Source organism: Chelonia mydas, chromosome 1 (genome assembly GCF_015237465.2).
Source record: "Chelonia mydas isolate rCheMyd1 chromosome 1, rCheMyd1.pri.v2, whole genome shotgun sequence".
Lineage (NCBI taxonomy): Eukaryota > Metazoa > Chordata > Testudines > Cheloniidae > Chelonia > Chelonia mydas.
In genome coordinates, this window is record NC_057849.1 from 119,374,673 (window position 1) to 119,395,009 (window position 20,337).

Consider the following 20,337-nt stretch of genomic DNA (forward strand, 5'->3'; position numbering starts at 1 on the left):
TTTAACAGCCCTCCAGGAGAAGAACAGTTGGGAGTATAATGGAAGTAAATTTTAAACACCTGAACAGCAGAGTAGGTTGAGGAGCTGGGGAAAGGAAGAATGCTTACTAGTCAGTGGGCAGACAGAGTAGCAGGAAAGCAAAATGAAAGAGTGAGCATGTGGACAGATGAGCAGGAGAGTCGATTCTGAGAAGCAATCCATAGGTAATCAGGGTGAGCAGGAGGTTATTGCTTTTCTGGTTGCATGTATGCACATTGTACTGTTGAAATTCTGCAAGAAAAAGTATGAAATGTGGCATGACATTGCCTTCAATATTTAAAAACCCTCTGTTACTGACAAAGAGAAATCTTGCTGTTTTATTTTCCATGTGGCTGGTTTATAGTTAGGTTTGAATCACAGAATGATAGAACCATAGGGTTAGAAGGGACCACAAGGTCCATCTAGTCTAAACCCCTCACATGCAGGATTTGTTTAGCCAAGACAGATGGCTAAAGTTAGATTCTACAAGACCCTAGGATCAGAAGCTAAAGAGGAAGGATAGTGCAGTAGTTAGTCTGTCACCTCGGGTCAAGTCCCTGCTCTGCTACAGACTTCCTGTGGGACTGTGGGCAAGTCACTTAGCCTTTCTATGCCTGAGTCCCCATCTGTAGAACAGGGATGAATGTACTTCCCTCCCTGAGAGGTGTATTGTGAGGACAACTATAGATTGTTAGGCTCTCAGAGGCTACAGTTATGGGGCTATATAAGTACTCTAAGTAGATGGAAGTTCGCTCTGTAGCAACAAGATTACTCTTGTTGCTACAGAGTAATTTTGCAAGAGTAATTCAAAGTAAGGGATGGCTATAGAGTATGGGGGAAAAGGTGTATAATGTTACATAATGAACACCACAAATGTTAGGAACCTAGTATCTTCGTGGATAAGTCCCATTTTTAGGCACTGCTGCAACCCAAAAAATTCCTGCTCAGCTGCCACCAATCCCTGTTTCAAAGTAGCAGCCGAGTTAGTCTGTATCCGCGAAAAGAAAAGGATGACTTGTGGCACCTTAGAGACTAACAAATTTATTGGGGAATAGCTTTCGTGAGCTATAGCTCACGTCATCGGATGAAATGAACTGTAGCTCACGAAAGCTTATGCTCAAATAAATTTGTTAGTCTCTAAGGTGCCAGAAGTCCTCCTTTTCTTTTTACCAATCCCTGTAGGCACCTAAACTCATTCGGCATCTAAGTTTTTGCCTCTGAGCAAGTATACTGCAGCCTCACTGTAGGTGCCCAGATAATGTGTGTGTGTGTATACTTGTAGGGCCTGACCCAGTAGGCATTCTCAGTCTGGCTACTGGACCAAGCTCCTCAGGTGAGTTCACACAAAATGGCCTGGGAAGGAGACCCTCCTTGTAAGCATTAGCCCAGTGGTTAGAGCATTCACCTGGGCTGTGGAAAACTCCCACTTCCATTCCCCACCTGCCTGAGGGGAAAAAGGGATTTCAACAGGGATCAGCCACCTCTTAGGTGAGTGCCCTAACCAGTGGGCTGCAGAGTCACTCCCATTGCCCCACTTTATATTTAATACCAAAGTTGTTCCACTTTAATTATTTGGGCCAGTAAAAGAGTTAGAATGATTCTATAGCCTAGTGATTAGGATACTCACCTAGGAGGGGGCTGATCACTGTTCCCCTCTCAGGCAGAGAAGAGATTTGAACCAAGGATCTCCCACATCTTGAGCAAGTACCCTGTCCACTAGGTTATAAGGAAGGCCCTGCTTCTCTTCCCCACAGGTTTTATTTCAGCCCCCCCACAACTTAGACCACAGAACCACTATCTTCCCCTAGTTTGCAAATGGCATGCAGAGATAGCCACCTAACCCCAAGCTGCAGGAATGTGCCTATCTCTGTGAGAGGGGCAGGGCTTAGCATATTCCCCATCTCATTGGCCTCTCTCATTGCTTGCTTAGTATGCTATCCAACTAGCATGCTGGCTTTTGTAGATCACCTTCTAAGGCATCTATCTATCTCCATTCATTGTACAGGGAGTCAGGGTGCCTAAATCAGGCTCTCTGGACCAGGGCATTGTTCCTGTAATTTTCTAGGTACTTTTAAATTGGGTGCTGCAATGCTCAGCATCACAGTGCTTAAGCCCCTTCGTGGATGAGGGCTCACCAACTTAGTTAACTGCAAGAGAGTCAAAAATACCAAAGTACAAGTAATAGCATTCTGTATGTGAATACTCGTAGCCTCCTTGGGCCACATCTCCATATTAAAAGTAAGGATTTATGAACCACATGGTAGCAATCTCTCTTTTTTTTTTTAAAGGAGGCTGAGGATAAACCTGGGAATGCAGACTCTAGAGACCAAGTCCTGTGCTGTTGTAAACAGACTCACCTCCATTTAAATCAGTGGAACCACACCAGTTGATACTAGCAAGGAATTTGGCCCTATCTGTGCACTCTTATATTAAAACTGTTATATTACGGGAAAGAGCTAATCTCTTCCATGGGCGAGTTAAAAGTACGCCTTCTATTATATGCCTGGTGCTGACCCCTCACTCCCTAAATTTGCCAAAGCAAAACTGATCCACACTGAAGTTTCACAGGCCTGATCTTAACCCAGAGTAAAAAAAAAAAATGTAATGTAGGTAAATCAAGCAAGGCCCCAAAGCTAGAAACTGTATTTGCACCTTGTTCACTGATTGGCCTTGGTAGTACTTTGCAAGAAGAGCTCAGTTAGGGCTCCCAACACCCATATGGAGACAGGTAAATACCTAGGATAGCTGAGGCAGAGAGAAGTTAATTGACTTTCTTCAAGGTCACACAGCAAACGAGTGTCAGAATGCAGATTAGAACCCACTGCTTTGGTCAGATAGACAGATGTCTAATCCACAGACCACAGGACCCCCTGCCCAGACAACTGATTTAACTGCTACAATCTCATGGTGTTAATCATGGTGTTAATTATATCCTTTTAATTTTGGTCACAGGATTGCCCTGAAGATGAAGTAGTTAATGTTTGTGAGTTAATGTTGGCCAGTGATTTGACAGTATGAAATGCTGCATTATGGAGTGATGGGAATCCAGTTAATGTTGTGTGATTATCTGGTTAAACCAGTTTTCTGTTTGTACTATCTCCATAGTTGTGCACGCAATTGCACTCCCATACCAATTAACTTCCTCCACCAAGCTACACTAGGCAACCTGAACATTTGCCTGGTGAGATTGGTCTACACACTTATGTCCAAAAACATGAGACTGTCCCTGCTCCAATAATTTTCTACACAGAGAGTAGGTGGGGAGGAAAACGGAGGCAAAGAGACTTCCTAAGGGTCACATGGCATGTTAGTAGCAGAGACAGGATTAGAAACCAGATCTCTTGCCTCCTGGGCTATACTTCCTCTGCAGACTAACTTGAAACACCAATTAGCACCCAAAATAGGAAGGCAATCCAAACTAGTGAACATTGCTGAACAGTAAGGCCTGAGTGACTTGTGCAAGAGCAATGAGTGGTAGAACTAGGAAAATAACTCAGATCTCCTGCCTCACACTCCCGTGCTTTAACCTTAAAACTCTGCTTGCTCTATCCTTTAGCTTAACTGTGAGAATCTTCCCAAATGTGGAGTCACTGTCAATAAGGCATGACGCTGTTACATCTGATCACATCATGCAGGATGTGCCAAGATGTTGCCATGTACTGAATCATGATTGGAAAACAGCCAGGCCACTGAAACAGAATAACAAACGTTTTATAAACCAATGTTCTACCCTGTGGGTCTCCGAGTGGTAGATATGGCAAAGCAGAGCAATAGTGTGTGGATTTCACCCCATTGTATCGTAAGTGGCTGAACAACAACATGTTTGCAGCAGAACCCCACACAACCAGGATAAACTTAATATTTGCTGTAATTTCCTAAGAACTTATTAATACTCACTTAGGGCCAGATTCTGCCAGCCTTGCTGACATTCAGTGGTAACTTACTACATGAGTAGATCTATTGAAATCAATGACTACTCGTAAAGTAAGATACTATTCACTGTGAATAAAGACAGCAGAATCAAGCCCAGAGGAAATAAGTGCTCAGTATTTGTATTTTAGATGAGTTTTACTATTTTATAGAAAATAAATGAAACGTGACATTTTCTGCATGTACATACTGTACTCAGCTAGCACTAACAATGCAGTTAACATAGCAGCCCAATACGGTGATTTCAAATTCGCAGCTTGACTACAACACTCACGGCAGCCTTTGAGTCAGCACCTTACTGAAATTACTGTGCATCTTGCTTTCACAGATACTAATCTACCTGGAAACTCCCAAGATATTTTACATTTTTAAAATGTCATCTCAAAATAGCCCTACTGTCCAGTCTTTTTACCAACAACGCTTATATCGGCATTAGCATGACAGGTATAGCTGAACCACAGAAGCTGAAGTAATAGATTCTGGTCCCTTCCCCATGAGAGACAATTGAAAAAATGGTCACCATCAAGCATGGTGTAAAATCAGTTCTCAAATTCATTCCACATCAAATCAGCCAACACTACACCCAAAAATAAAAGTTATGCTATAAATACTAACTGCAGTGAGCAAAAAAAGAGGAGACACAGGAAAGAAGAGGTGAAGGAAGGGAGGAAGGTGTTAAGATGTCGCTGCTCAGGGTAGCACACATTACACAGCATCAGCATGTCTGAAGGCTTTGGGAGCGATTCTCCCCTAATACACCACTGTAGTGACATACAGGAGCCATGAATGACCTGCAGTTCCCTGGGGCAGAATTCCCCCAGCATAGGCATTATGTTGGGCTGCCATAAGCGACACTGTGCTGCCCCCTGCTGGAAGAGTTGGCCAAGGCTTAGGAGGAACCATGTCAGGTTAGCACTGAGCGGTAACGAGATTATGTGCAGCAGCCCAACAGCAGCTCTTGAAGGGACCACACTGGCTCCAGAACAGCACATAATCAGAAGAGCACAAGCTGGCTTAAAGCCACCTTTGCACCTCTTCCATGGGTTGCACCTTCTGCTGCATTTCCTGGAGGCGCAGCAGAGATGCTCAGACTTCACGTAGTTCAAGAAAGACTTCCAGGGGCCATGAGATTGATCCATTTCATCTTGTGTCCTGATGACACTCTCTCCTACATGGCTGCTTCTGTAAAAACTGCAAGGCTTTCCCTTCATACAGGAGGGAGTGATATTCCCTGGACCAGAGAATAATGTGATTGGCTAGCAAGAAGTTTCTTTTCCCCATTTTATTTCTCCCTTTAACTGTAGTTTGATCCCGCAATACACAACTCAACAATATGGCTCAGTATGCCACTTGTTTTTCTTAGCACATTGTTCCTGATGGTGTAGGTTTCACTACAGGTCAAGACCACGACTGAGACTCAGGTTAGCCCTTATATCGGGGAGCTGAAGGTGGGGAGTAAGGAGCCCCCTTCCCTTGTACGGTTCCACAAGGGCCAGACAGCATAGCAGCCCTATGCTAGAGAGGGACTACTGTCTAATTACTCCCCCATGGACTCAGTACTGCAAGAGAGGCAGAGAGTAGGTGGAGTCATTATGGTTCCACATTCCCTCCCCCTCATTACCTAGAGCTAGCCAGTAGAGGTGACCAGTTGTATGGTGGTTAGTATGCTGCACCTCAGAAGGGTGTCTCCATGTCCACACTACCTTGCTGTAGACAAACTCATTAGTGACAGCCCCCCTCACGGCTGGGCATGACATAGCAGGGTCTCCTCATCTAATGCCCCCTGCTGACAGACACTGCACTGCTCTGCTTCTTCTTGTGACTCAGCCCTCCAGCCAGGTCACTTGGGGGATGTCTACACAGAAACTAGACACCTGTGGCTGGCCCATGCCAGCCAACTCAGGCACATGGGGCTATTTCATTGCTCTGTAGACATCTGGGGTTGGACTGGAGCCCAGGATCTTGGACCCTGTGAGGTGGGAGTATCCCAGAGCTCAGGCCCAGCCTGAGCCCAGAAGTCTGCAGAGCAATGAAACAATCCTGCAGCCCAAGCCCCACGAGCCTGAGTCAGCTGGCATGGGCCAGCTGCGGGTTTTTCTTTGCTGTGCAGATATACGCTTGTAGTTCCACCCTACCCCCCAGACCAACAGAGTCCAACAGACAACATCAAGACCTTGCATCAGGTCTCTGGCCCCTGACTCTGGGACCAGTGGTCCTTACCCCCTTGCTTCAGGGTACCACACCACTCAGGATTCACCCTTATTTCAGGGCAGAGGCTCACAGGGTTCCCCCAGAGTCCTCCAACAAATCCCAAATTAAAAATATAAGTTTAAACCACTTCTGCCATGCACAGGCTCAAACTTTCATCCCTCTGTTCTGTTCCTCACTGGAATGACTCCCTGGAGCTCTGGTTCCTGCCCTTTTGTCAAGGCTCATTGCCAGGGCTTGTTGCACCCCAGTAGCTTCCCAATCTTTCTCCTGCTCTTTTTGCCAGAGTTCTTTATTCAGGAGACAATCCCAGGGCAAATTCTGCCCTTTAGCTTCCTCTTCAACCCTGCCCATCTTGCTATTACCAAGAGAAGGACTGCAGACTTCTCTTCCTACACCCTCTTCTACTTTGAGCTTCCTCTCTTTATAGAAACCACCCAGCTCCTCCGCCATCTGGAACTCATTTTTTAATTGGGTCCCATCTAAGTTTCCGTATGCAACCAGGTGCCTTGGTTGAGCTCTCCCTCTGTTTCCAAACCACTGTACGGTGTATACTTCATCACACTTACATACTGGGGTCCTTCAGGAGGCATGCAGCCTGGTTTTGCACAGCTTTCAATGCAGAACTGTACCTAAATGGCCCAGTCCCTTTCTGTGACAGCAGATGTTCCTGAGTGACTTATGAGTACACGTGTACATTAGTATCTCTACATTAGCAGTACCAACTGGAACTTGTATATTTTAGTTACATACTAGCTCCAGATTCCAATATAGCCAATTGATTGTTTTTAAGTAGTCAACGGTATAGTCAACTAAGCATTCAAAAAGCATGTTAGGCCTCCAAAATCATGACATTTTAAAAAATAAAAAGCACCCAATATATATTATTTGCCTTCTGGTTTCTGAGCCCTTAGGATACACTCAGATCACATTTTCAAGCTTTTCTTCACGACCATGAGAGCTAGTTTCCTTTTTTTTTTTTACATGAAAACTGAGATTCTCTCCGAACCGTTTCCCTCCAGAAGCTGAAGAAGCTTCAAGAAAAACACCAAATCTAGCAAGACGCACCAAAAAATCATGTGTTGGCAACACAGAATCAACATCAATCTCGCATATCTAAATATCTTATAATCTGAGGACAGTAAATAGCTCCATTTCTTTTCAGAGTAAGAAAAAATTACTTCATATTCCCATTCCAACCTTGACTATGATGGCTTGCACATCACAATCTGATATATAGCCATTTCTAGCTGTCTATTTTAAGGTTTTTTTATAGTTCCAATCACTGTAGTATCTTACTGTTGCTTAGTAATGAAGCCTCATGAGGTCTGTCTGACACATTTTAAAATGTCCTGTTCTGTCTCCTGTGGAAAGAGAAGGCTAGAATCTAAGAAAATTCTTTTTAGCTAGAAAATATTGCCTTTAGTATAGAGCCATATTTTTCTTTTAATTTTGGGAAGGACAAAAATTACGATCCTTTTAGTAGGCTTGAAATTAGAAAATGCCCATTTTGTAATCATGTGCTGCCCCCATTCTTGTTTCTCATGGACAAACACATGGCTAAGAATTTGCTCGCAAGATTAGTTTCAGCATCCTGTACAGCTTACATCACACCATCCAGAAAAGTCTCATGATGGGCTTTTTCCACTTTTTAGTCCCTAGCCTCTCCCCTGCACGTCACTTAGCTATTCAAATCACCATGCTCAATTTAAATTATTTATCCAGACCCTATGTTAGTTTAAAGGCCAAATGATCAATCTGAATTTAAATAATTTCAAACCCCTTGTGAATCCACAATTCCCACTAGAGTCAATGTGAAGATCCTGTTTTGTAAATCAGCATACTGTTTAAAAATATTCATTTTAGGCTATCATTCCATAGCTATGTGGATATAATTTTTTTTCACACTAGTTAAATTACAGTTCTATTTTGAAAACTGACTGTATGAAACAATGCAGCTTCTCCCCAACAGACCTGCTCTGTCTGTATTCAGTACCACATCTGCTTAGTTTTTATACAAAACTGCGTTGTTACTACTTTTCTTTCTCCTTTTAGCACTTAGTGAAGTGTGAGCTGGATTGTATTCTGGCTCACATATGAGCAACAAAAATTTTAAGTAAAAGTTTCAATTGCAGAGCTAAATTTTGCTCTCGGTTGCACAGGCACTACCAAGTACAGATTCCTTATTTATAACCAGTGTTGATGCACAAACCAGGAAGAGCACAGTTTGATTCCTGGACCCTAGGCTGAGTTTTCATCAGTTAGTAACAGCATCTTTTTAGATGCAAACAAATATATTTGGTACAGAAGTTTTCAAAAGACAATAAACCTGGAACTCAGCAATTCTATTTTAACAATCTCTTCTAAGTAAGTCAGGAGACATGCATAAGCAACACAAAAAACAGATCAATTAACTGGGGTGTCATTACCCTTTTTAAAGCACAAATTGACAAAGAAGAGTAAGGTTCAGATGCTCTGTTATGTCTATCTCTTGGCTCTCTGATTAACAGAACCCAGATTGGCCTTAACAAAATTCCTTAACACCATGTTTAACTTATGTCTAAGTGAAATTTATTTTTGGTCTGTACAGTTCAAATTCCATATTCCAAAAACAAGTGAAGCCCAATTCCATAAGGCAAATATTTCAACCTTTAAAATTATATCCCCAAATCTTACCAAAAAAAAGACATCAAAATTCAAATATTTTGGATTGCATGACAGATAAAATCCTTTATAATTAAAATAATCCCATCTGTGTAATCTGATAATTTATGATCATCTTTACTAATTAATGGGCCTGGGATCTCTACAGTAGGGATAGGGATTAGCAGCAGTTCCAAGATTAAGCACTCTAATGGTACCATGGTGTAATCTATATACCATAGTGCTAAACACAGTATGAGAATGTAGCTAGACAGACAAAACAAACAAAATAGAAGAGTGAAGGTAGCTTTCTTTGGAACATCTTTCTTTATTTCTTCAACCAGTTATTAGTGGTTTGAGAGTAATTTTTTTACTAAATTTAAGGCCAAATTTAGTCCAGATTTGTGGGATATTTTACACCACACTTTAGAATTTGGTAGCATCTAGCAATGCAGCAGCTACTGGATCCAATAGATCTTTAGCTTTCCATAAATTATGCAAAATTCTTCTTAAATTATTTTATATCTTATCACCTGGGTATAAAACATAACTGTCATGGGTGAGCTGTACAGGTAATTATTATTTTTAATTGGGTGTTGATTTAAGGTCAGATCCTGCAAATGATCCACATACACAAAACTCCCACTGACTTGCAGGTTTGGCCTAAATCATCCTCATCTGGGTATTTTAAGTGCAGGGGCCATGAAACGCTAAAAGTTTGGACTTGAGTCTGTATTTTCCAAAAAAGAACAGGAGTACTTGTGGCACCTTAGAGACTAACACATTTATTTGAGCATAAGCTTTCATGGGCTAAAACCCACTTCATCGGATGCAGTGGAAAATACAGTAGGAAGATATATATACACAGAGAACATGAAAAATGGGTGTTGCCATACACACTATAACGAGAGTGATTAATTAAGGTGAGTTATTATCAGCAGGAGAAAAAAACCTTTTGTAGTGATAATCAGGATGGCCCATTTCCAACAGTTGACAAGGTGTGAGTATATATATCTTCCTACTGTATTTTCCACTGCATGCATCTGATGAAGTGGGTTTTAGCCCATAAAAGCTTATGCGCAAATAAATTTGTTAGTCTCTAAGGTGCCACAAGTACTCCTCGTTCTTTTTGCTGATACAGACTAACACGGCTACCACTCTGAAACCTGTATTTCCCAAGTGACTGTACTGTTGAGAATACCTATCCACAGCCAACACACAGGCGTGGTTCAGCCCATTGATCTTAGCAGAGCCACTGTAGCCCAGGGATACCCTGCGTCTCTGCACTGCTTCCTGTTTTCCCTTTCCCACCTTCTATAACACCATGGCTCTAGCAGGAGTCATGCTCCCATGGACTTCCTTTCCAGCAATTTCCCATCTATCAGATGAGGTTCGGAGTAGGGGGTAGGGAGAGTGGGTAGATAACGCTGACTAGATTAGAATATCGCTCACTCATTAACAGCTGAGTAGGAGGGACAATACTGTGGCAAGCAGACAACCCCACCAGCAGATCCCAATCCTCAGAGCACATAGAAAGTGGCTCCAAGGAACATGCTGGGGAGCTGGCGTTGTAAACTGGTGGGCTGTTTCACCAGCGTGGGAGGGGAAGCAAATGCCACACCCGTGTCCTTTTAAGCCTGGCCTCAGGTCACAATTTATTTGTTTGACCATGAAAAACATAAATAAAATAAAGCATCTCCACTAACTAATACTGGCTACTGTGCCAAAGGCTTTTCCTTGGCCTGTACCAGCCAGGAAAAACAGGACACACTCAAGCTTTAGGGCTGAGCTTCCACTTCCTTATATACATATTCCTTATGTGATAGGCAGGGATTCTTTTAGCCTTTTCAGGCTAGTGCTTTGCCTTGTTACAGACACTTTCTCATACTTTCTTATAGCATTATTCATAACCCCCCGAGGTTCAAATATCATGAGTCAGACCCCCAAAATAATGAGATTCCCCCTGCCCCCAATCATAAGACTTTTAAAAAATATTATAGTGGGGTTTTGGGTCTGTTTGATTTTTGAACTCCCCCTGCCCCTCCCCAGTGTGTGTGTTTGTGACAATGAGTGTTGCCATCACACCCAAATGCACTAGGAAAGGTGATTTTGGTCCACACTGAAGGCGCTTCTGTCTCCACATCTGTCCACCCCTTGCCCAGCAAATAATTCTCCCTCCCCCACACCTCCAAATCAATCCTGTCCCCCAAACCCTGCATCAGTTCTGCCCATCCTCCCACACCTACATCTGCCCAGTCCCCGATCAATTCTGCCCCCACATCAGTTCTGCTCCTGTCTCACCTCTGCTCTTCCTGCGCTCTTCAAACCCCCCCTCAATCCCAGGATGGGGGGAGTGCTCCAGGAGGGTCCTCTCTCCCTCTTTGAGGCTGGAGGGGGGGGCAGCTCTCAGTGCTCTTCACTCCCACTCCCACTCCCACTCCCACTCCCCGTGCCCAAGTCCAGGCCAAGTATTGCAGGGGAGGAGTGGAGTCACCCTAAACTGCTGGGCTTTTTAGCTCCCTCCTCCTCCATCACCTCCTGTGAAAATGGTGTGGGGCTCCTGAGGGGATGGGGAGAGAGCTCTGCCTACTTCCTGCAGCAGCCCTGATTGGCTGCTCTACCCCAGGAAGCAGGCAAGTGGGGCAGGCAGCCCATCAAAGGGTGGGGGGGGAGGTGCTGAAATTCACAAGAGGGCTAGAGCTTCTTGTGTCATTGCCAGATAGGCTCTAGCCCCAGCCAACATCCTGTTGCACACACAAAAACCCATGAGAGTTAGAAACACTGTCCTACCTTCACAAGGCTGTGGATGCTCCCCTTTACTCTTGGAAATGAATGAGTGTGTTTGGCCTTTTATAAGACTCTTGCCATCCACATTAAGAGACAAAAAAAGAGAGAGGAGAACTCCATTGTTTTTGAATTTCTTGGAGTGTTTATTAGTTTTGAAAAACTAAGGCATGGCTCATTGGCCAGGAGTTACCAGTAGAAATTATTTCACTTCATTGTTTGGTAGATGATAAGCCAGAATATTCTCTAGCCTTTTATAAAATGCTCATTGGAAGCATCCATCAGTTAGCACTCACTCATTTTTTAAGCTTTCAATAGTTTCAAACACTTCTCTGTTTTTATGTTATTGTCCCAAACTCTACCTTCTCTCTTTTTTGTTGGTAGTGTGTGCTTAGATGAGGAGCAGGGAAGATTCAAACAGGGTTTCCTACTTTAGGAAATCAGAAATATTCTGCTAAAGAATAGCAAATTAATCATCTGAGTTCTGAGAGAAAGAAAATTTCCTAAATCGAGATAAATGTTGCATATTCCCAAGTGGTTTATTGGCCTTGTATCTGAATCTGCTTTGAATGAAACGAGACACATTTTGGGCCATCATATGTGCCACATTTTGTCTGCAGATACACATGCACCTCCCTCAAGTTTCCCAGCCTCTCTTTCACTTCACTTCACCATCAGTGATATCCTGACAGAGTGTTAACAAAAATTGTCCACCTTATTCTACTCTGCCCCATTTTCCTGGGGCGGAGGAGGAAGCATGGAAGAGGCTGGACCAAGATCAATCATTTATCTCTCAAATAGAAAGGCTTTCTCATAACCACACACAAGATGGGTTTAAGTTCTGTGGCACTCTGGCAGAGCAGATTGGAAACCTTATGGAACCTTACTTTAAATAGAAAAACAGATTGTTGTGGAATTCATTATGCTAATCAGTATGTTATCACCTGCCTTATCTTGATATTCCATTGATTTTATTCTAGGCTACCCCACACCACCACTTTTCAATCTGACACTGCATAATTGCATTACATACATTGTCAAGGAGGAGGTCAGAGGTTATGCCAGTTGGGTGGGGGTAATTGGAGTTTCTGGCACCTACGAAAGAGTGGGAGGCAATCTATGATTGTGGGACAAGCACATATTAACTGGATGTGTCTGCTAAAATGACCAGAAGTGATATCATCAACAGTGTTGATGCCTCATTGGGATGCATGAGGTATTTCACACCTCTCAGAGCTATTTCTTATAGACTGCTCACAGATTCAAGCAGTCACTGCATCTACATAAGAACAAAAGAACGACATACTGGGTCAGACCAAAGGTTCTGGCAAACAAAGGCTAGGGACACCATCCCTGCCCATCCTAGCTAATAGCCATTGATGGACCAACCCTCCATGAATCTATCTAGCTCCGTTTTGAACCCCGTTATAGTCTTGGCCTTCATAATATTCTCTGGCAAAGAGTTCCACAGGTTGACTGTGCATTGTGTGAAGAAGTATTTCCTTTTGTTTGTTTTAAACCTGCTGCCTATTAATTTCTTTTGGAGACACCTAGTTCTTGTGTTATGAGGAGTAGATAACACTTCCTTATTTACTTTCTCCACACCAGTCATGATTTTATAGACCTCTACCATATCGCCCCTTAGTCATCTCTTTTCCATGATGAAAAATCCCAATTTTATTAATCTCTTCTCATAAGGAAGTTGTTCTGTACGCCTAATCATTTTTGTTGCCCTTTTCTATATCTTTTCCAATTCCAGTATATCTTTTTTGAGATGGAGCAACCACATCTGCATACCATATTCAAGATGTGGGGAACCATGGATTTATACAGAGGCAATATGATATTTTCTGTTTTATAATCTATCCCTTTCTTAAAGATTCCCAACATTGTGTTTGCTTTTTTGATGGCCACTGCACATTGAGTGGATGTTTTCAGAGAACTATCCACAATGACTCCAAGATCTCTCTTGAGTTGTAACAGCTAATTTAGACCCCATCATTTTATATGGATAGTTGGGGTTATGTTTTCTAGTGTCCATTACTTTGCATTTATCAACATTGAATTTCATCTGCCATTTTGTTGCCCAGTCACCCAGTTTTGTGAGATCCCTCTGTAGCTCTTCATAGTCTGCTTTGGACTTAACTATCTTGAGTGGTTTTGTATCATCTGCAAATTTTACCACCTCACCATTTACCCCTTTTTCCAGATTGTTAATGAATATGTTGAATAGTACTGGTCCCAGTACAGACCCCTGGGGGACAGCACTATTTACCTCTCTCCATTCTGAAAACTGACCATTTATTCCTACCCTTTGTTTCCTAACTTTTAACTAGTTCCCGATCCAGGAGAGGACCTTCCCTCTTATCCCATGAGAACTTACTTTGCTTAAGAGCCTTTGGTGAGGAACCTTGTCAAAGGCCTTCTGAAAATCTAAGTACACTATATCCACTGGATCACCCTTGTCCACAGGCTTGTTGACCTCTCAAAAAATTCTAGTAGATTTGTGAGTCGTGATTTCCCTTTACAAAAAACATGTTGACTCTTCCACAACAAATTATGCTAATATGTATGTCTGACAATTCTGTTCTTTACTATAGTTTCAACCAGTTTGCCCAGTACTGAAGTCAGGCTTAGAGGCCTGTAATTGCTGGGATCACCACTAACCCTTTTTAAAAATTGGCATCGCATTAGCTGTCCTCCAGTCATTTGGTACAGAAGCTGATTTAAATGATAGGTTACAAACCAGTTAGTAGTTCTGCAATTTCACATTTGAGTTCCTTCAGAACTCTTGGGTGAATACCATCTGGTCCTGGTGACTTATTACTGTTTAATTTATCAATTTGTTCCAGAATCTCCTCTAATGATACCTCAATCTGAGACAGTTCCTCAGATTTGTTACCTAAAAAGAATGGCTCAGGTTTGGGAATCTCCCTCACATCCTCAGCTGTGAAGACCGATGCAAAGAATTCATTTAGTTTCTCTGCAATAGCCTTATTGTCCTTGACTGCTCCTTTAGCATCTCAATTGTCCAGTAGCCCCACTGGTTGTTTACAAGGCTTCCTGCTTCTGATGTACTAAAAAAAATTTTTTGCTGTTACTTTTTGAGTCTTCGGCTAGCTGTTCTTCAAATTCTTTTTTGGCCTTTCTAAATATATTTTTACACTTCCTTGCCAGAGCTTATGCTCCTTTCTATTTTCCTCACTAAGATTTAACTTGCACTTTTTAAATGATGCCTTTTTGTCTCTCACTGCTTCTTTTACTTTGTTGTTTAGCCATGGTGGCACTTTTTTGGTTCTCTCTGTTTTTTTAAATTAAGGCTATCCATTTACGTTGAGCCTCTATTATGGCGTCTTTAAAAAGTTTCCATGCAGCTTGCAGGGATTTCACTTTTGGTTTGTATTTTGTTTTTCCTGAAAACTGATACTGAGTGTGTTGATAGCATAGAACAGAGTGGGTAAACTGAAGTGGAGGAAGGGAATAAAAATTTTGTAGGGAAGAGGTAGTGAGATAAATTACCCTAGGCCTTTTTACTAAAAAAAAAAGCAAGCCCTGACACTTTGAGTAGTTTGGGGCATTGCAAAGGTGAAAAAGAAAAGAAAAGTTTGACCTTCGTATATTTTTTGTGAGCCCCCAGGTGAAATCATCCATAATTGGGATGATTTAGCAGTATTTATAGAGGGAGTGATTTCTCTGGAGGTCAGGAAATCACCCAAACCTTTATTTAGTTTGGTGGCAATATCTTAACAAAGCTGTTAAGAGCTTGGAAAGCCTCCAGCATACTGCAGCTTCCTCTTTGCTGCTTTGCACCGAAGAGCAGCCATCTGTATTTAAGAACACAAGACTTTTGCATACAATTTCTGCTGATCTGCTATCATAGTTCCCTGACTAACAGCACCTCTGGGCTCATCAAGTGGACCCTGTATTGCTAGAGGTTTCATCAAATGACACAATCTTTAATTAAAAAGCAATCTTTATTTCCTGGAGACTCCAGGACAATCCTGGAGGCTTGGCAACCTTACCCCTGCCCCACTCAGGTCCTAGGCCTGGAGATATCACCTCTGTCAGGATGGAGGCATATGATTCCTCCACTCTCAGAGCTGGCCCAAGCTGCAGTCTGATGTACATCCACTGTCTTTACCTCAGCAGGCCTGACAATTCTGTTCCTTCCAGGAGCAATGACAGTGGTAACCAGTGACCAGACTGCCATCTTAAAGCAAAGTATTATTTATTGAAACAAAAAGCATTTAAGAGAAAATAGATTTTAAAATAATACTAAAGGAGTCCGTAGCAGGCCTGCCTTTCCCCAAGAGTTGCCAGCTCCTTCAAACTCCTTCCACGGAGGCGCTATCTGAGTTAGGATTGCCAACTTTCTAATCCTACAAAACCGAATACCATAGCCCTGCCCCTACCCTGAGGCCACCCCCCTGCCCCACCCCTTCCCCAAGGCCCTACCCCCCTGCTCACTACATTCCCCTTTCCTTGGTGGCTCGCTCTCTCCCACCCTCACCAACTTTCACTGGGCTGGGGCAGGGGAGGGGTGCTATATAAGGGGTGCAGGAGGGGGTTCTAACTGGAGGTGCAGGCGCTGGGGTGGGGCCAGAAATGAGGGGTTCAGGGTGCGGGAAGGGGCTCTGGGCTGGGGCATGGGTACGGGCTCCAGCTGGGGGTGCGGGCTCTAGGGTGGGGCTGGGGATGAGGGGTTCAGGGTGTGGGAGGGGGTGCAGTTTGAGGCAGGGGGCTGGGGTGCAGGGGGGATGAGGGCTCATTCTGGGGGTCCAGGCTCTGGGGTTAGGCCAGGAATGAGGGGTTTGGGGTGCAGATCGGAGCTCCAGGATGGGGAGTGGGGCAGAGGGGTTCAGGGCATGGGAGGGGCTGCAGATTGAGGCAGGGGGTTGGGGTGCAGGGGGGGTGAGGGCTCCATCTGGAGGTGCAGGCTCTGGGGGTGGGTTTGGGATGTAGGAGGGGGCTCTGGGTTTGTGGGGACTTAAGACTGGGGAAGGGGGTTGGGGCTCAGGGTTTGGTCAGCAGCACAGCAGGAGGGCTAAGGCAGGCTTCCTGCCTGTCCTGGCACCGTGACCCACGCTGTGGCCCAGAAGTGGCAGCAGTTGGTCCAGCTCCTAGGCAGAGGTACGGCAGACAGTTCTGCATGCATCGCTACTCTCGCCTGCAGGCACCACCCCCGCAGCTCTCATTGGCCGTGGTTCCCGACCTAGGAGCTGGACCTGATGGCCACTTCCAGGGCACAGCACAGAGCCAGGACAGGTAGGCACTAGCTTGCCTTAGCCCTGAAGCACTGCCAACTGGACTTTTAATGGCCCGGTCAGCGGTGCTGACTGGAGCTGCCAGGGTCCCTTTTCGACTGAGTGTTCGGGTTGAAAACTGGATACCTGGTCACCCTAATCTGAGTCAGTTGAGAAGCTTTTAACAGCTGACCCCCTTTCTTCTCCTGAGAATGTTTTTTTAACTCTTCAGTGTCCTTTTTGATTTCATAGTTTCATAGAGTTTAAGGCCACCACTAGATCACTAAGTATGACTTGTTTTATATCACAAGCCATTCCATTTCACCCAGATACTCTATATTAAGTTCAGAATTTAGTTAGACTAAACTGTTGTATGCCAGATGCAGAGAACAGGATGTAACCAATGCCCAAGGCCCCAGCAATGGCAGGGAATTGATTAGGTGAGAAATGTCTAGATCAGTGGTTCCCAGACTTGTTCCACCGCTTGTGCAGGGAAAGCCCCTGTTGGGCTGGGCCGGTTTGTTTACCTGCCACATCCACAGGTTCAGCCGATTGCAGCTCCCAGTCGCCGCGGTTCGCTGCTCCAGACCAATGGGAGCTGCTGGAAGTGGCATGGGCTTAGGGATATACTGGCCACTGCTTCCAGCAGCTCCCATTGGCCTGGAGCAGCGAACCGCAGCCACTGGGAACCATGATCAGCCAAACCTGCAGACTCAGCAGGTAAACAAACCGGCCCAGCCCACCAGGGGCTTTCCCTGCACAAGCGGTGGAACAACTTTGGGAACCACTCGTCTAGATTATCGCAGCAGGTGAACCATGGTCCATGCTGCAGAGGAAGTCAAAACGCCCCAAGGTCTTTGCCAATCTGACCTGTGGGAAAATTTCTTTCTGACCCAAATCTGATGAGCTTGATCCTGAGCATGTGAGCAAGTCGGGTGAGCCAGGCATCTAAGAAGGAGGATTCTCTGTACCACCTCAGAGCACTCATCTGCCCTGTCTGGTTTCCCATCTCCAGCTGTGGCCAATCTCTGATGCTTCAGAGGAAGGTGGAAAATAAAACCCAAACAAACCCAGAACTCATCTGGCCAATTGTGCACTGGGGGAACATAATCCTTCCTGACCCTTGAAAACCTGAAACATGAGATTTGGTTATATTCATTGTCTTAGTGCAAAGCTGAAAGTGTTCTGAGCATGTTGAGGGCAATAGAGGCACTCCTATTCTCCCCATGTTCCATGAAGGAAGGGGGAATGCATAGAACCAGAGCTTCCAAGGCCACAAGGGACCACCGTGACCACCCAGCCTGATCTCCCCTCTGCCTCCCGCTGACAGAGGCTGCAGAACTTCGCCCAGAAGCCAGATGAAAGTATGTGTTACGGAATAGGTCATGTCTTAAAGACTCCAAGTGATGGTGAGTCCAGCCCCGCCCCTGGTAAGCTGTTTCAATATTTAATTACCCTCACCACTAGGAAATCATGCGTTATTTCAAGGTTGAATTTGTCTAACTTTAACTTCCAGACAAAATCTTGTTAGGCCCTTCTCAGCAAAGCTGAAAATCCCCCACTCTCAGATCATTGTCCATGTGTGAGTACCTGTGCACAGTGATCAAAACACTTTTCAACCTTCTCTTCAATGAGTTCAGCTCCTTAAGCCTCACATTAGAAGCCTTGTTTTCTAGGCCCTGGACCATTCTTACAGCCCTTCTTTGAACTCTCTGTAGTACTTCCACAACCATAATAATAATAATAATAACAATAATACCACCTAGCTCTTATATAGCACTTTTTCCATCACTAGATCTCCAGGCACTTCACAAAGGAGGTCATTATCATTATCCCCATTTTACTGATGGGGAAACTGAGCGAGGTAAAGTGACTTGCATAAGGTCACCCCACAGGCCAGTGAGAGATCTGGAAATAGAACCCAGATCTCCTCAGTCCCAGTCCAGTGCTCTGTCTACTAGGCTACACTGCCTCCCTCTAAACAAGAGTAGGGTGCACCGTTCCCGGAGGCACTGCCATACCAGGCTGATGTGTGGAGTGGATGGAGCAAGCTGCTAGCCCATATTCTTGAAGTGTGGACCCCAGAACGGGATATAGTATTCCAGTAGCAGTCTCACCAATGCTGTGTATGAGTCAAGATCCCTTCCCTACTTCTATATGATATTCCCCTTTTTGCCACACTATTGCACCGAGAGCTCATGCTCAGGTGATTGTGAACAATGATCCCTAAGTCCTTCTCTGAGTCCCTGCTTTCCAAGACAGGCTACCAGCTTTAGAAAAACAAGGCTTGAAACTTGTTGAAGATGGGATACAGGATCCTTGAAGCTAACACCACCTGTTTTCCCTGTTATCTTTCAACTGTGTGCTTGGATGTTCTTAAATCTGAGAAGCTATTGTGCTGCAACCCTGCACAGACCCTATTCTTACATTATTACAAAGCATTGCCATGTCTGCCACACCTGCATTTTGCGCTCTCTTTGCAAGGAAATTGATGTCCTGGTCATTAGTTTTTCCAGAGGATTTGGTAAAACAGTCTCTGGCTCCTTGCAACCTCATTGCCACCGCTAAACATTCAAAAATCATAAGACTGGCACCCCCAAAATAAAGAGATTTTCTTAAAAAAACACAGCTTTCTTAAAAATTTGCCTCCTGCTTTTTAAGACTATAGGGCTGTTGTTTTCAAGCTTTCCTTTGCAACCACAGGGGCTTGAAACTTTTTTTTAAATGTGAAAGCTGAGGTTCTCGTAGAGTAACATGATCCAGGCACTGGGGCTTGAAGAAAAATAGTAAATATTGTGAGACTCACAATAAGTTCATGTGAGTTGGCAACTCTGCCACTGCCTTTGATTCCTAGGGCCTCCAGCTAAAAAATAGTAGGCAGCGAGAACTCACATCAAACACACACTTGCACGCGCACAATTCAACCCTCTCCACACATGCAGACACATCAGCCTCCCCCTCCCACATGTGCACACACTCTCACCAACCCCAGCCAGGCATATACACCAGCCAGCACACCCCCACACCACTCCATGCACATTTCACTCTTCCAGTCAAAATCTCCCTGAAATCAAATGGGCTGAAAGGATTATATTTGTAACTCCAATGTTCCAGCCTTTTACAAACCATCCCACACATCTGTTATGTCAGAAGGCTTCAACCTAATACTTTGTGAGCCGGACATATGGGAACATAGTTATATCATCTCTATTTGTTTCTCTTAACCTCTGTCACTCCTCTCTTCTTCGTCTTCCCCTTCCCAAAACTATATAATTTAAGGTTTCAGAGTAGCAGCTGTGTTAATCTGTATCCGCAAAAAGAACAGGAATACTTGTGCCTTAGACTTAGAGACTAACAAATTTATTTGAGCATAAGTTTTCGTGAGCTACAGCTCACTTCATCTTTCCACTGAATGCATCCGATGAAGTGACCTGAAGCTCACGAAAGCTTACGCTCAAATAAATGTGTTAGTCTCTAAGGTGCCACAAGTACTCCTTTTCTTTGTATAATT

General features: G+C 44.1%; 1 protein-coding gene across 2 annotated transcripts in view; it reads left to right on the forward strand.

Annotated features, from left to right (window-relative positions):
• Nucleotides 1–20,337, forward strand: part of GABRA5 (gamma-aminobutyric acid type A receptor subunit alpha5) — an 83,709-nt gene that overhangs the window by 47,103 nt on the left and 16,269 nt on the right. The window lies entirely within an intron of this gene.